Genomic DNA, 13450 nt, shown 5'->3' on the forward strand with positions numbered 1-13450 from the left:
TAAATTTAAAAAAAATATCCCCATTCTCCCAGCTATATAATGGTAACGATGAAGTGATTGGTTCCCTGAGCTTCACCTAGGGAACAAGAAGCAAAATGACTAATAGTAGCATTTTGTTTATCGGGGAACAAAAGACCATAGCTTCCTCCCCTCTGCCTCCCAATTAAGGAGAGCTGGAACTGAATCAAGAAACTATTCACATGTTCCCAGTAGTTCTTTGAGTGAAGGAATACTAGCTGTCAGTTTATTTAAAAACCTTTAAGATTGAACTCCCTTCCTGGAATATTTCCTTGTCATGGCAGAGGAGATTGTGTAGCTCATTGAAATATGAACTATGTCCTACAGGATTCTCTAAGACAGATAAGCCATACTGGAGAGTTCTGACAAAACTTGATCCATTGGAAAAAGAAATGGCAAACCAATACAGTATTTTTGCTAAGAAAACTCCAAGGTCAGTATTAATATGTATGACAATGGCGGATGAGATCTTCAGGTCCAGTGTAGTCCACAGAGTCACAAAGAGTCTGACATGACTATACAACAACGAATAAGATGAATCAGTGGGAATCCAGAACTGTAAGTCACACTCAAGAACTGCATACATTTCAATTATTATTGTTGTGATCATTACTCCTGGGCCAATAGCTTAAATATAAATGAATAACTGGGTTCTAGAAATGTCCTTTTAAATGATTTACAAACAATATGTGTAGCCATTTTCATATATGTCTGACTTTTTGTGACTGCATTTGTGATTTTCTCAGCAAAGATACTGGAGTCATTTATTATTTCATTCTCTATCTCATTTTATAACTGAGAAAATTGAGGCTAACAGGACTGAAATAGCATCACATAGCATTTTTGCCCCTGTTCCACCTAACTGTCCATTTCTGAACAATATTGAGTATCAGTAAGATCAGCAACATTTAAATAAGTTAAATTCAAGTTATTAAATATCATAAGAAAGTTTTATTTACTCTGTTTCTATCAGCAGTTTTCTGTTGACTGATTCCTAGTAACTTGCTCGAAGTGATTGTAATTAATTTGTACTGTTCTTTTTTTTCCTGCTTTTTATTTTTTTTTAAGCTCTCAAGCATTTTAAGGGTCTTTCCATATTGCCTTATATTCCTCCTACTTGTTATCTTATTTGCATTTAGTAATCCTCTACATTAATGTGCCACAGTTTAGTCAACAAGTCTTCTAAGATGCAAGTATTTTTTTCATATTTCTAAATAATAATACTATGAACATCCTGAGATATATGCATCTTCTTTTTGGTTTTGTTTTTGTGTCTGATAACACTTTCATGGTATTTTCCCAAGCAAGCAAAAATTGGGTCAAAGGATAGGATTATTTCTGTAACTTTTATAACATATTGCCAGATTGTTCTCAAAAAAAGATTCGACAAGTTTACAGTTCCACTTAGAAAGAATGTGTGCATTTTTTAATGTCCTTGCCAGCCTTGTGCTTCAATGCTTTTATTTATTTATTTGCTATTTGATAGAGATGAGGAGATAACTCAATTTAGTAAGGTTGAGCATTTTTAAAGAATGTTATTAAAGTTTTCTCTTGAAAATTTTGATACATTTGTACACATTTTAGAAGTTACTTATGTCCTTAGACATATGTCCTTAGACATCATATTCTTATTCATTCTGCTTGTCATAATCATTTTCCCTAATTTTTTTTCCTTTGATAATGAAGACTTTTTTTGGTAATAGTGCTTCTTTTTTTGACAAAGTGTACTGAAGAGACATGATAGCCTATTATCTTACCATGAGCATGGAAAATCTTTATTTCACTAATATACCCATTGTCCATCCTATTTGTTATTTCTTTCATCTTAAATTTTTCATTATTAGGTCACTGTTTGGGATTACATTCTTAGATCTTTCTTGGATTTGGGACCTGAGCAATTTATATTTTAAATTCTGTAATTTTTAATCACATAGAATCATAGGTTTAAAAATAGAAGGTATGTCATAGGTCACCTAGTACAAGTCCTTCATTTTGCAGAGAAGGAAACTAAGGCCTATATGGTTTAATTGATAGCCTAAGGCAAGTGGGACCAAGAGAAAGCTGGTGACCCAGTAGATAGAATACTAGAACTGTAATAAGGGAGACCTGAGTACAAATGTGATTTCGAAATTCATTCATTGTATAAACCTCAACAAGATATTTATTTTCTTTTTGACTCAGATTACTTAAAGGTAAAACAAGGATATAATAACACCTACTGCTTGTTGACCCCTAATTACAAATTCCATTATATCAGGTGTCATTTCTTTCTTTCTTTCTTTCCCTCTCTCTCTCTTCTTTCCTTCCTTCCTTCCTTCCTTCCTTCCTTCCTTCCTTCCTTCCTTCCTTCCTTCCTTCCTTCCTTCCTTCCTTCCTTCCTTTCTTTCTTTCTTTCTTTCTTTCTTTCTTTCTTTCTTTCTTTCTTTCTTTTTCTTTCTTTTCTTTCTTTCTTAAAGGTTATACATGTACAATTATATTACACATGTTTCTATATTAGTTACCCTGTGAAAGAAGAATCAGAATAAAGGGGGAAAACTAGAAGAAACATAAAAAGCAAAAAAGAAATTTGTGCTGACATTCTGGAGGGGAAGAATCGCATTGCTTTCCCGGATGTCTTCAGCATATCTGACAAGGCAATCCTTTTAATGGATTGTCTGATATCTAGCTCCTCCATTCCATCCTGAATTGGGGACTACTCCATTCTTTGATTGGAAAAATCAAAAATGACTTTTCCAATCTGGACTTCTGATGTCAAAATATATATCAACACTAATTTGGGACTCCATTTTGTGAGGATTAGCTTTCTAGTCAGACCTCCAATGTGCATATCCATAATCAACAAGGTTAGGGGAATTATTAATAAATACTTATGTTAACCCAATTCTGTTTCCTATTTCTTGAGGCCAAGCCCTTAAGATTAATGCTTGTCCCTTGTTAGGACAAACTCTGAAGGTTGATACATTTTTAATCTAATTATTATTTTTAAGACCAGACTCATGGAAATTTTGCGATATTTGCAAAATATTCAGTGTCTAGTATTCTGGAGCTGTTAAATACATGCTCATTTCCTTCCCACAAGGTTACATAGATAGTAAACATCAGTGACCTGAAACCTGAATTTAGGTATTCTGATGCTAGAAACAGGCTATCTTCCACTAATATCTTGAGCCAGTAACTCTCCTCTCTCGGGTCTTCTTCCCTTGAGTTCTGTTGATTGCTCTTAATAGCAAATTCATCATCTCTATTACCCTCACTCCCTTATCTTTTAGCGATGAGTAAGATACACTAAGGGAATATGACAGAAATTGTAAGAGATAGAAATAAGGACATTGGTAGCTTTTCTCATGTAGACATCTTTCATTTAAAGGAAGAAGAGAGTCATTTAGATAGTGCAGTAGAAATAGGATTTTACTTAGAGCCAGGAAGACTTTGGGTTCAAAGCCTACCTTTGCCAGTTATTAAATGTGTGACCCTGAGTGCATCACTCAACTCATCTGTAAAATGGGGATAGTAATGGCACACCTAGTTTCCAAGGTTGTTTCAAGAATAAATTGAGATAATATAGAAACTGTTTTTCTTCTTTTTTAAAAAATTTATTTAATTTGTTTTGTTAAATATTTCCAAATAATGCATAAAATTAATATTATTTACAATTTGAATTTTTAAATTCTCTCCATCCTCTTTCCTATCTCATCTCCTTAAAAAGTCAAGCAATTTGATATTGATTGCATATGAAGTCAGGCAAAATATATTTCTATATTAGCCATATTGCAAAAGAAAACACAGACAAATAAAACATAAGAAAATAAATAACAAAAGAATTTTTCAGTCTTCATTCAGAGTTTAGGTATTCTCTCTGGAGGTAGATACCATTTTTCCTTATGGTTTCTGTGGACTTGTCCTGAATCTTTGTCTTGCTCACAGTAGTTGTCCCTCAATATTGCTGTAACTGTATTCAAAATTATCCTTGTTCTATATCTTTCACTTTACATTGTTTGTATTCCCAACTTTTTCTGAAATCATCATTTCTTATAATGCAATTGTTCCTTTTATATCTGAGAAATGAGGCATTTATCAGGGAAATTTGTTCCAATTTTGCCCAGTTTTCTGTTTTACTTCTAATTTTGATTGCACTAGTATTAATTTTAAGAACTTAGAATTTTCCATTTTACTTCCTGTGATTCTCTCTATCTCTTATTAGATCATAAATTCTTGCCTTATCCATAGATCTGACAGGTACATTTTCCCATGCTCTCCTATTTTACTTTAGATATCATTCTTTATTCATAAACCATTAATCTATTTTGATCATAACTTAGTTTGCAGCAGGAGATGTTGGTCTATTCCTAAGTTATGGCAAATTGTTTTTTGTCAAATTTTTAATTCTTACCCCCCAAAGTTTGTATCTTTGGGTTTATCAAACATCAGATTACCATAATTACTAATTATAAGATTACTGTATATTGTAGGCCTAATCTATATCCCCTGATCCACCATTCTATTCCTTAGCCAATACAAGATTGTTTTGATGATATCCATATTGTAATATATTTAATATATGAAATTTATAGGTCTCCTTTCACATTTTTTTCCCACTGATTCCCTTACAAGTCTTGAATTTTTGTTCTTTGATGAATTTTGCCATTTTTTGGCAGTTTGATGAGCATGTCATTGAATAAGTAAATAGACTTGGAAATGCTTCATATTTTGTATTGTCAACAGTTATTTTAAATGAAATTTCTCTTTTTATCTCTTGCTGCTAGGTTTTGTTGGGATTATATAGAAATGTTGATGATTTATTTGAAACTTTTAAAGGTGATTCTCTGAGTTTTTCAAAGTATGTCATTATGGCATTTGTAAAGAGTGATAATTTTGTTTCCTCATTACCTATTTCTATTCTTTCAATTTCTTTTTCTTGTCTTACTTTTATAGAGAGCATATCTGATGATATTGTCCTTTTTTTCTTTCTTTTTTTTAGGTTTTTGTAAGGCAATGGGGTTAAGTGACTTACCCAAGGTCACACAGCTAGGCAATTATTAAGTGTCTGAGGTCAGATTTGAACTCAGGTACTCCTGACTCCAAGGCCAGTGCTCTATCCACTGTGCCACCTAGCTGCCCCCCTTTGTTTTCTAAGAAGACACCATGCCATGCATGTGAATTGGATTTGAATGAAGGGGGTTGTGCTAAATTGCCAGCCTCACTTTCTTCTCTGGAGTTACTGGGTCCAGTAGCCAGATATGAATCAGGCTGACTGGAGATAACCTAGGCTGTGAGGCAATCAGGATTAAGTGACTTGTCCAAGGTTATACAGCTAGTAAGTATTGAGTGACTGAGGCATATTTGAACTCAGATCCTCCTGATTCTAGGAACAGTGCCCACTATGCCATTTCACATGTCAAGCATAATATCAAATAATAGTAGCAATAATAGACATTTTTCCTCCATACCTGATTTTATTGGGAAGATTTCAAGTTTATCCTCATTTCAGATAATGCTTCCTCTTGGTTTTAGATAGATGCTACTTATCATAAGAAAGTCACCATTGCTTTATAATTTTTTAATAGAAATGGGATTATTTTAATGGTTTTTTTCTACATGTATTGACATAGCCACATTGAACCAGTGATGCATTCTGGTATAAATCCCACCTGCTATGACCTCTATAATATATTGCCTTAATCTTTTTTCTTTGGATTCTATTTAAAATTTTTTTATTTGAATCTAGAATTTCTTGATTCTGAATTCAGTACAGTATTCATAGCACTCATCACCTAGTAAGGAATTGAGCTTATTGGATAAATAATGAAAAAGTGATTGAAGGAAAAACTATTTTAAGTATTTACTATATATGCCCAAGCTTTTCTTTTTTAGTTTTTTGCAAGGGAAATGGGGTCAAGTGGCCTGCCCAAGGCCACACAACTAGACAATTACCAAGTGCCAGAGACCAGATATGAACCCAGGTGCTCCTGACTCCAGGGCCAGTGCTTTATCCACTGCTCCACCTAGCTGCCCCCACAGCCAAACTTTTTGAAAAAGTTTGTGACTAAAAATCCAAATGCAAAGATTGTTTTTTACCCTTAAGAAACTTCATTGGAATGGAATAAACAATATACATAGGAGAATGATGTTCAATTACTGCCACTAACTGTTCCAGAAAACTATAGGAATGAAAAGTGGGGATCATAGAGAAGATTGACATCTACTAACAGAATAGATTTAACAGTGATTCATGGTTCTGGAACCTGGAAGGGGGTAGAAAAGGAAAAGTGGCAAAGTGTATAGTAAGGATTTAAAGGAAGTGTACAAGTGGTATGAATGAAGAATGGCTGTGACTTTCCTGAAATAGGCAGTCATCTATCAACTATGAAGTACCCCAGAATCCTTATGGAAATGGGAAACAATAGGCAAAATAAGTTTTGATGAGAGCTCAGTTTAGAGTATACTGTACACTATGACCTCTGGAATATATCATAATAATAGTTTGAATTTAACAGTGATTTAAGTTTTTATGAGGTTTTTCCTTTTATTTCAAATATCTCTGCATATTAAAGATTTTGTTCAGTCATGTCCAATTCTTTCTGACCCCATTTGGGCTTTCTTAGCAAAGATACTAAAGTGATTTTCCATTTCCTTCTTCATCTCATTTGACAGTTGAGGAACTGAGACATACAGGCTTCATTGACTTGTCCAGGTTCCTGACTCAGGACCAGCATTCTGCATATTAGGACACCTAGTTTCCCATTAAAGTCCATAGGGAAGGTATTATTATCCTTATTTGTAGAGGAGGAAAATTAGGTTCAGGAATATTTGGAGACTCACTATTTATTATATAAGTACTATACTGTGTTAAACCAGTTCTCAGACACAACTCTCCTGACTTCATAGACTGTTTACTTGTTATATACTATTCTATGGTAGATTATGTTGTAGTATCCTATATGAGTTGCAAGAGGGAAGATCTTGGAATTTAGAGTTAGAAGGATCTATGCTTAGGTATAAATTCAACTTTTCATAAATGAAATTGAGACCCATTGTGGTTAAATGACTTGCTCAAGTTCACAGAAGTAGATGGTTAAGCCAATATACCAGCATGGGCTGGCCACATTGTTAGAATGTCAAATGTACCTTGCCCAAAACACCATTTTAATGAGAACTCACACAGGGCAAGTGCTCACAAAGGGATCAGAAGAAGCAATATTGGGACACCCTGAAGGTCTCTCTTAAGACCTTTAGAATTGACTGTGCAGCATGGAAACCACTGGCACAGGACTGTCCAGTATGGCATGTCCTCAGCAGTGAGGGTGCTGCACCATATGGGGAAGGCAGAGTTGAAGCAGCTCAAAGGAAATGTGAAATACTAAATTTGGAGTCAACATCCCAGGTGTCCACATGGACTATTTGTGCCTGATTTGTTGTAAAGAATTCTAAATCTATACTGATCTGATTAGTCACAGACCAAGGGTTGTAAGAATTCGCTTTGAACATTGTGATTTCATTTTGGTCTTTTTTGATAACAAAAAAAACCAATAACCAACCAACCAACCATTATGAACTCCAAAACTCATGACCTTTCTGTTTCACTAACTTATAATACAGATAGTATAATCTTGAAAGATAAGACTAAGGAGTTTGTACTTCATTCTGTAGAAAGGGATTTATCATTTAGGTAAGATAATAGACAATAAAAATAACTAAATTTCTGTTTTGGAAGGTGACAGTAGAATACTTAATATTCATATCAGTTTTTTTAATTTTTCTAGTGCTAAGAGTGGATATGAACCAATCTGATCTATTCTGTGGTTTACCTAGTTTTTCATCTTGTCAAATTTATATTAGACCGAATGGCAAATATATCATTTGAGCTTTTTTTGCCTTTGAATGAAGATATTTTCATTATTAATTTTTGACTTTCTTCCCTTTTCTGGCAACAATCAGTAAGTCCTGACAGGAGGTAACATCTAGAGGTCAGAAAATAGTGAATCAAATAGCTGTCGCACTTTGTGTGTCTGGCAATATGCCTCAGAGGAAGTAAATATAAAGACCATTCCAGTCATACCATGCATACCTATTTCAGGATTTCTCCTGAATCCTTTCTCAGGATAGGAAAAAGCAAAGTTGACTTTATAATGGCTTTGCAAAATATCCTTGCTTGAACTCAGGTCTTCTTGAACTCAATTGCCTTCCAGCCAAACATTGGTTCCTCCTTGGAATTTGCCTGTGATAGGTACCTTTTGACACAAATATACCTTTCAGTATAATATGAACCCTCACAGTTCACTTAAGATCAAATGAGATACTTGTTAATCACTTCAACAAAATTTAAAGATAAATGTTTAAAGTCACATTTCCTCCTCATAATTAGGTTTATATCTTTAGACTTGCAAGGTCCTTTTGCTGCTTTATTGTTGGAATTAAAGATTTACTTAACCTGATTTCTCATCACCTATCCTTACAGGAGGTAAGACAAATGCATACCTGCATCTACCATCCAATCCTTCATTTCCTTCTCTCCTCCACCACTCTGAACAAAACTCCAAGAATGTGTGTGTGTGTGTGTGTGTGTGTGTGTGTGTGTATATATATATATATATATATATATATATATATATGTACTGGAAAATGGAATATATAGATTCTAACAATACAATACAAAAAGAACTTAGAAAAGTCTTTTTTTAATTTTTTAATTTTTTTTAATTTATTTTTTATTCTCATTTTGTACAAATTTTTTTTTACATTAATAAAATATTCTTGTTTACAAGTAAACAAAATACCCCTCCCCCATGAATATAGATAGACTTGCTTGGGTGAAAAAAGTAAAGGGGAGAGAAAAAAAATTAAAATTAAAAGAAATAATAGTAATAATTGTAGGTATGGACAAAGCACCAGCCCTGGAGCCATGAGCAACCAAGCCCACATCCAGCCCCATAGACCCAACAATCACCCAGCCATGTGACATGCAAGCCACCTGATCCCCACTGCCCTGCAAAAATCAAAAAGAAGAAAAAAAAAGACCCAAAATAAAATAAAATAGTAATAATAGTAGGGGTGGCTGGGTGGCAGACGGAGCATTGGCCCTTCAGCCAGGAGCACCTAGGTCCAAATCCGGCCCCAGACACTCAAAGATCACCCTACTATATGACCCCAGGCAGGCCACCCAGCCTCACTTGCCCTGCACCCTCCCCCAAATAATAATAACAAAAAATGTGCTTCAGTCTTTGTTCCAACACCAACAACTCTGTCACCGGTGGCACATTCTTTATGATAAGTCCATCACAAAAGTTACTTCCATATTTTTCCAACATTGCCATTGCTGATTGCAATTCCCTTCTTTCTTATTTCTCCACTATCATGTATTATATTTTCTCTCTCCTTTCACTCTGACTCTGCTTTAGGGTCACTGAGTGGCGCAGCAGACAGAACCCTGGTCCTGGGGCCAAGAAGCCCTGAGCCCCCATACCACCCCTTAGGCCCAGAATCCACCTGGCCCTGTGGTCCTGGGCAGGCCTTCCAATCCCAGCCCCTTGCAAGAAGTAAAAAAGAAAATGTGTTATATCTGACCACTCCCTCCCATGGTCCATCCTCTCCTCCTTTATTCACATCCCCACCCCTTCCCCCTGCTCCCCCCTCCTTCTTACTCCAGATGTCTATACCCCATTGAGTATATTTGCTGTTTCCTCTCCTAGCCATCTCTGATGAGAGCAAAGGTTCCCTCATTCCCCCTTGCCTCCCCCCTTCCATATCATTACAATAGCTCATTGTAATAAAAAAAAATCTTATTATGTGGAATATCTTGGCCTATTCTCCCTCTCCTTTTTCTTTCTCCCATTCCATTTCCCTTTTTTTCTACTGACTCCATTTTTACACCATATTTTATCTTCGAATTCAGCTTTCTCCTGTGCTTCAACTATAAAAGCTCCCTCTACCTGCTCTATTAACTGAGAAGGTTCATATGAATATTATCAGTATCATTTTTCTATACATGCAGTTCATCCTCATTAAGTCCCTCATATTTCCCCCTTCTCCTCCAATCTCCATGCTTCACCTGAGTCCTGTATCTGAAGATCAAACCTTCTGTTCAGCTCTGGCCATTCCAAAAGGAACCTTTGAAATTCCCCTGCTTCATTGAAAGTCCATCTTTTTCCCTGGAAGAGGACATTCAGCCTTGCTGGGTAGTTCATTCTTGGCTGTATTCTAAGCTCTTTTGCCTTCCAGTATATTGTATTCCAAGCCCTACGAGCTTCCAATGTAGTTGCTGCGAAGTCCTATGTGATCCTGACTGCAGCTCCACGATATTTGAACTGTGTCCTTCTGGCTGCTTGTAATATTTTCTCTTTGACTTGGGAGTTCTGGAACTTGGCTATAATATTTCTAGGGGTTGGTTTTTTGGAATCTCTTTCTCGGGGGGATCAGTGTATTCTCTCCATTTCTATTTTGCCCTCTGCTTCTAGAATATCAGGGCAATTTTCCTGTAGTAATTCTTTGAAAATGATGTCAAGGCTCTTTTCCTGATCATGACTTTCAGGTATTCCAATAATTTTTAAATTATCTTTCCTAAGTCTGTTTTCCATATCAGTTTTTTTCAATGAGATATTTCACATTTTCTTCTAATCTTTCATTTTTTTGGTTTTGGAGTATTAATTCCTGATTTCTAGCAAATTCATCAATCTCCCTGAATTCTATTCTTTGTCTGAAGGATTTGTTCTCCTCAGAGAGTTTTCTTATCTCTTTTTCCATCCGGACAATTTTGCTTTTTAAAGCATTCTTCTCCTCAATAACTTTTTGAACTATTTTATCCATTTGACCTAAGCTGGTTTTTAGCATGCTATGTTCTTCAGCATTTTTTTGGATTCCCTTGACTAAGCTGCTGACTTCATTTTCATGTTTTTCCTGCATCTCTCTCCTTTCTTTTTCCAGTTTTTCTTCCAACTCCCTCATTTGATTTTCAAAGTCTTTTTTGAGCTCTGTCATAGCCTGAGACCAATTTCTGTTTTTCTTGGAGTCTTTAGATGCAGGAGCTTGTGCTTCCTCATCTTCAAACTGAGTATTTTGATCCTTCTTGGGCTCATTTGCAAAATATTTTTCAATAATCTTCCTTTTGTTCCTCTGCTTGCTCATTTTTCCAGTCTGGGCCTGGTTTTGGGGTGCTTCCTGAGCTTTTGGGGCACTCCCACAAGGGTCTCAGTGTGTGAGACTCTGTCCTCCCTCCTGGTCTGTGAATGACCATATGTACCCCCCCCCTCTCTGCCATGGGGCCGAGGTGGGGGGGGGGGCGCTGCTGTTCTATGGGGCCGGGCCTAGACTGTGATCAGGATCTGAATGTGGTCAGAGCCCCAGAGTCCTGTTCCAGAGGCAGAGGACAGAAGAACTCTGCAGTCTCTCTTCACTCCCCTCCCTCATCTCAATGGGCTCATGCCCTGGAGGCTCCTGCTTACTGGCTCTGCCTGCTTCTGTTTCCTGGATCAGGGCTGGGGAAAGACTAAGCTGCTAGCTGTGTGCCTTGAGGGCTGGGCTCCATGTGCTTGCTCTGGCAGAGGTCCCCAACTGTTTCCCCACTTTGTGCCCGGTGCTCCCCAGGGTGCAGCTCAGGGGACTCCCCCGCTGCTGTGAGTGGCTCCCAGTGCCCTCGGGCTGCCTCAGGGAGGCCGAAGTTCTTTCGCTCTGGGGGGGGGCCACACCTCCTGCGGGCCACCCCTCGACCCAGACCCTGGGGAGTAGAGCCTTTCTTCTCTTTTCCAGCTTACCTTGAGTAGGAGAACTGCCTCACTGGTTCCCTTTGTGGGTTCTGTCTCTCGAAAATTTAGTTAGAGTCCTTAGTTTATGAGTTTTTATCAGAGAGCTCCTAAGACTGGATCCCTTCATGTCCCCATCTTGGCTCCGCCCCCCTAGAAAAGTTTTTAAAGAAAAACTACTAAAAAACTTTTAAAGGAAAGCTACTCAGCTTTAGTCACCTCCTATGTTGAGTATTTTATAATTAAGCAAATAGTAAATTGTCAGTACATATCATTGTGTTTGTGTGGTAAAATATCTGGTAGATAATAAGTGATTAAAATAGTTCTTTTCTGTATACATATATATATATATACATATATGTATATATATGTATATATATATATATATATATATATATATATATATATATATATATATATAATCTGGCATTGTGTTATTTCCTGGGACATTGTTCTAAGTCAATGTTTTGAACCTTTGTTTCTGGGCCAATTAAGTTTCAAAGATAGCTTTATTTTAATTTAAAAATAACCCCTTTCCCCAAATCCATTGATATGGGACTCTTTCCTTGTTGGTATAAATGAATGACCTGACCTATATGAAGGATATCCCACTTTTTAGACCTCCAAGTAAGAATTGTGAAGACTAGTCTTGTCCTAGCAAAGCATCTAGCCAGTTTCCAGTTTTGAGAGAGAAGATGGAAGAGGCCAACTCTGCATCCTGATAAAGGAAAAGACCCTGAGAAGACTTGAAAAGAGTGGGCAGACTCCATCATCCCCCTATTTTCAGACTGCCACTCTACAGATTTCAGGAAATTTGCCCTTGGGTGAGATCTAGTAACTGCTCTCTTGACTAAGCTGAGTTATTTATCTCCAATGGGAGACTTTCTTCATTCTATATAATTTTATATATCCTCTTCTCTGAATTTATTTTTATTATTTCTGTTTTGATAGGGTTTGGATAAATGGATGTCTTTCATTATCTTTATGTAGTCATTATGAACCTGGTATTAGGTGAGAAAGGTGTCAAATCTGGGATATAGACTTTTAGTCTCCCTTTCCTCCTCAAAATGACAGAGTGGTTAAAGTTAGATGGAACTCAATCACACTCCTAAACAAACAATATTTAAGAGATACATATACTATCCCAGTATCTTATCCCTCTCTAAGAAAAGTAGAGAAGTAACCTTTGGCCCCAGACTCCTGCTTTCTCCACTGACTAGAATGAAAGTCTTAAAAAAGAAAGGGCAGGGGAGGGTGAGAGGAAAAAGGCAAGGCTAGAGGTATCTAGTTTGCTTTTCTTTGAGTCACACAAGGATAAGTTCTAGGAATAGATGGAGCTTCACTATACAGTTCAGAATATGACTGCCACTGTGGTCTAATAATGGTTTCATGATTCTGTGTTCACAAAGCAGTAGACTGGTGCTCCAAAAGACTAGCTAGACCTGGATATAGCTAGCACATCCTGTGATGTGAGAGTCAGTCACATAGAAGTGATACTTGAAGTGAGAGAATGAATGAATAATTTTCTGAGCTAGAGACAGAGAAAAGATAATTTCTTCTGTTAATATACCTAGAGAATGAATTGTTAATGAATTCCACAGACTGAACTTAAACTCCAGAAAAGGAATTGGTGTTTAGTTAAGAAAAGAAAGAGAAAGATAACAGGATAGAATCATCCAAGTGAGACCTCCTAGAGGGAA

General features: G+C 36.5%; 1 long non-coding RNA gene across 4 annotated transcripts in view; it reads left to right on the plus strand.

Moving 5' to 3' along the window:
• The first annotated feature begins 204 nt into the window (after window positions 1-204).
• The window catches only part of LOC141499694 (uncharacterized), a 185064-nt gene continuing 171818 nt past the window's right edge, over window positions 205-13450 (plus strand). For 2 of the 4 annotated variants that reach the window (XR_012471729.1, XR_012471731.1), the window contains exon 1: window positions 207-576. This is a non-coding gene — a long non-coding RNA (uncharacterized LOC141499694). Of the gene's footprint in view, window positions 577-13450 lie in introns of all 4 variants that reach the window. The other 2 variants (XR_012471730.1, XR_012471732.1) reach the window with 2 other exon arrangements.

The sequence above is a fragment of the Macrotis lagotis genome, chromosome X (genome assembly GCF_037893015.1).
Source record: "Macrotis lagotis isolate mMagLag1 chromosome X, bilby.v1.9.chrom.fasta, whole genome shotgun sequence".
In the NCBI taxonomy this organism is placed as follows: Eukaryota; Metazoa; Chordata; class Mammalia; order Peramelemorphia; family Peramelidae; genus Macrotis; species Macrotis lagotis.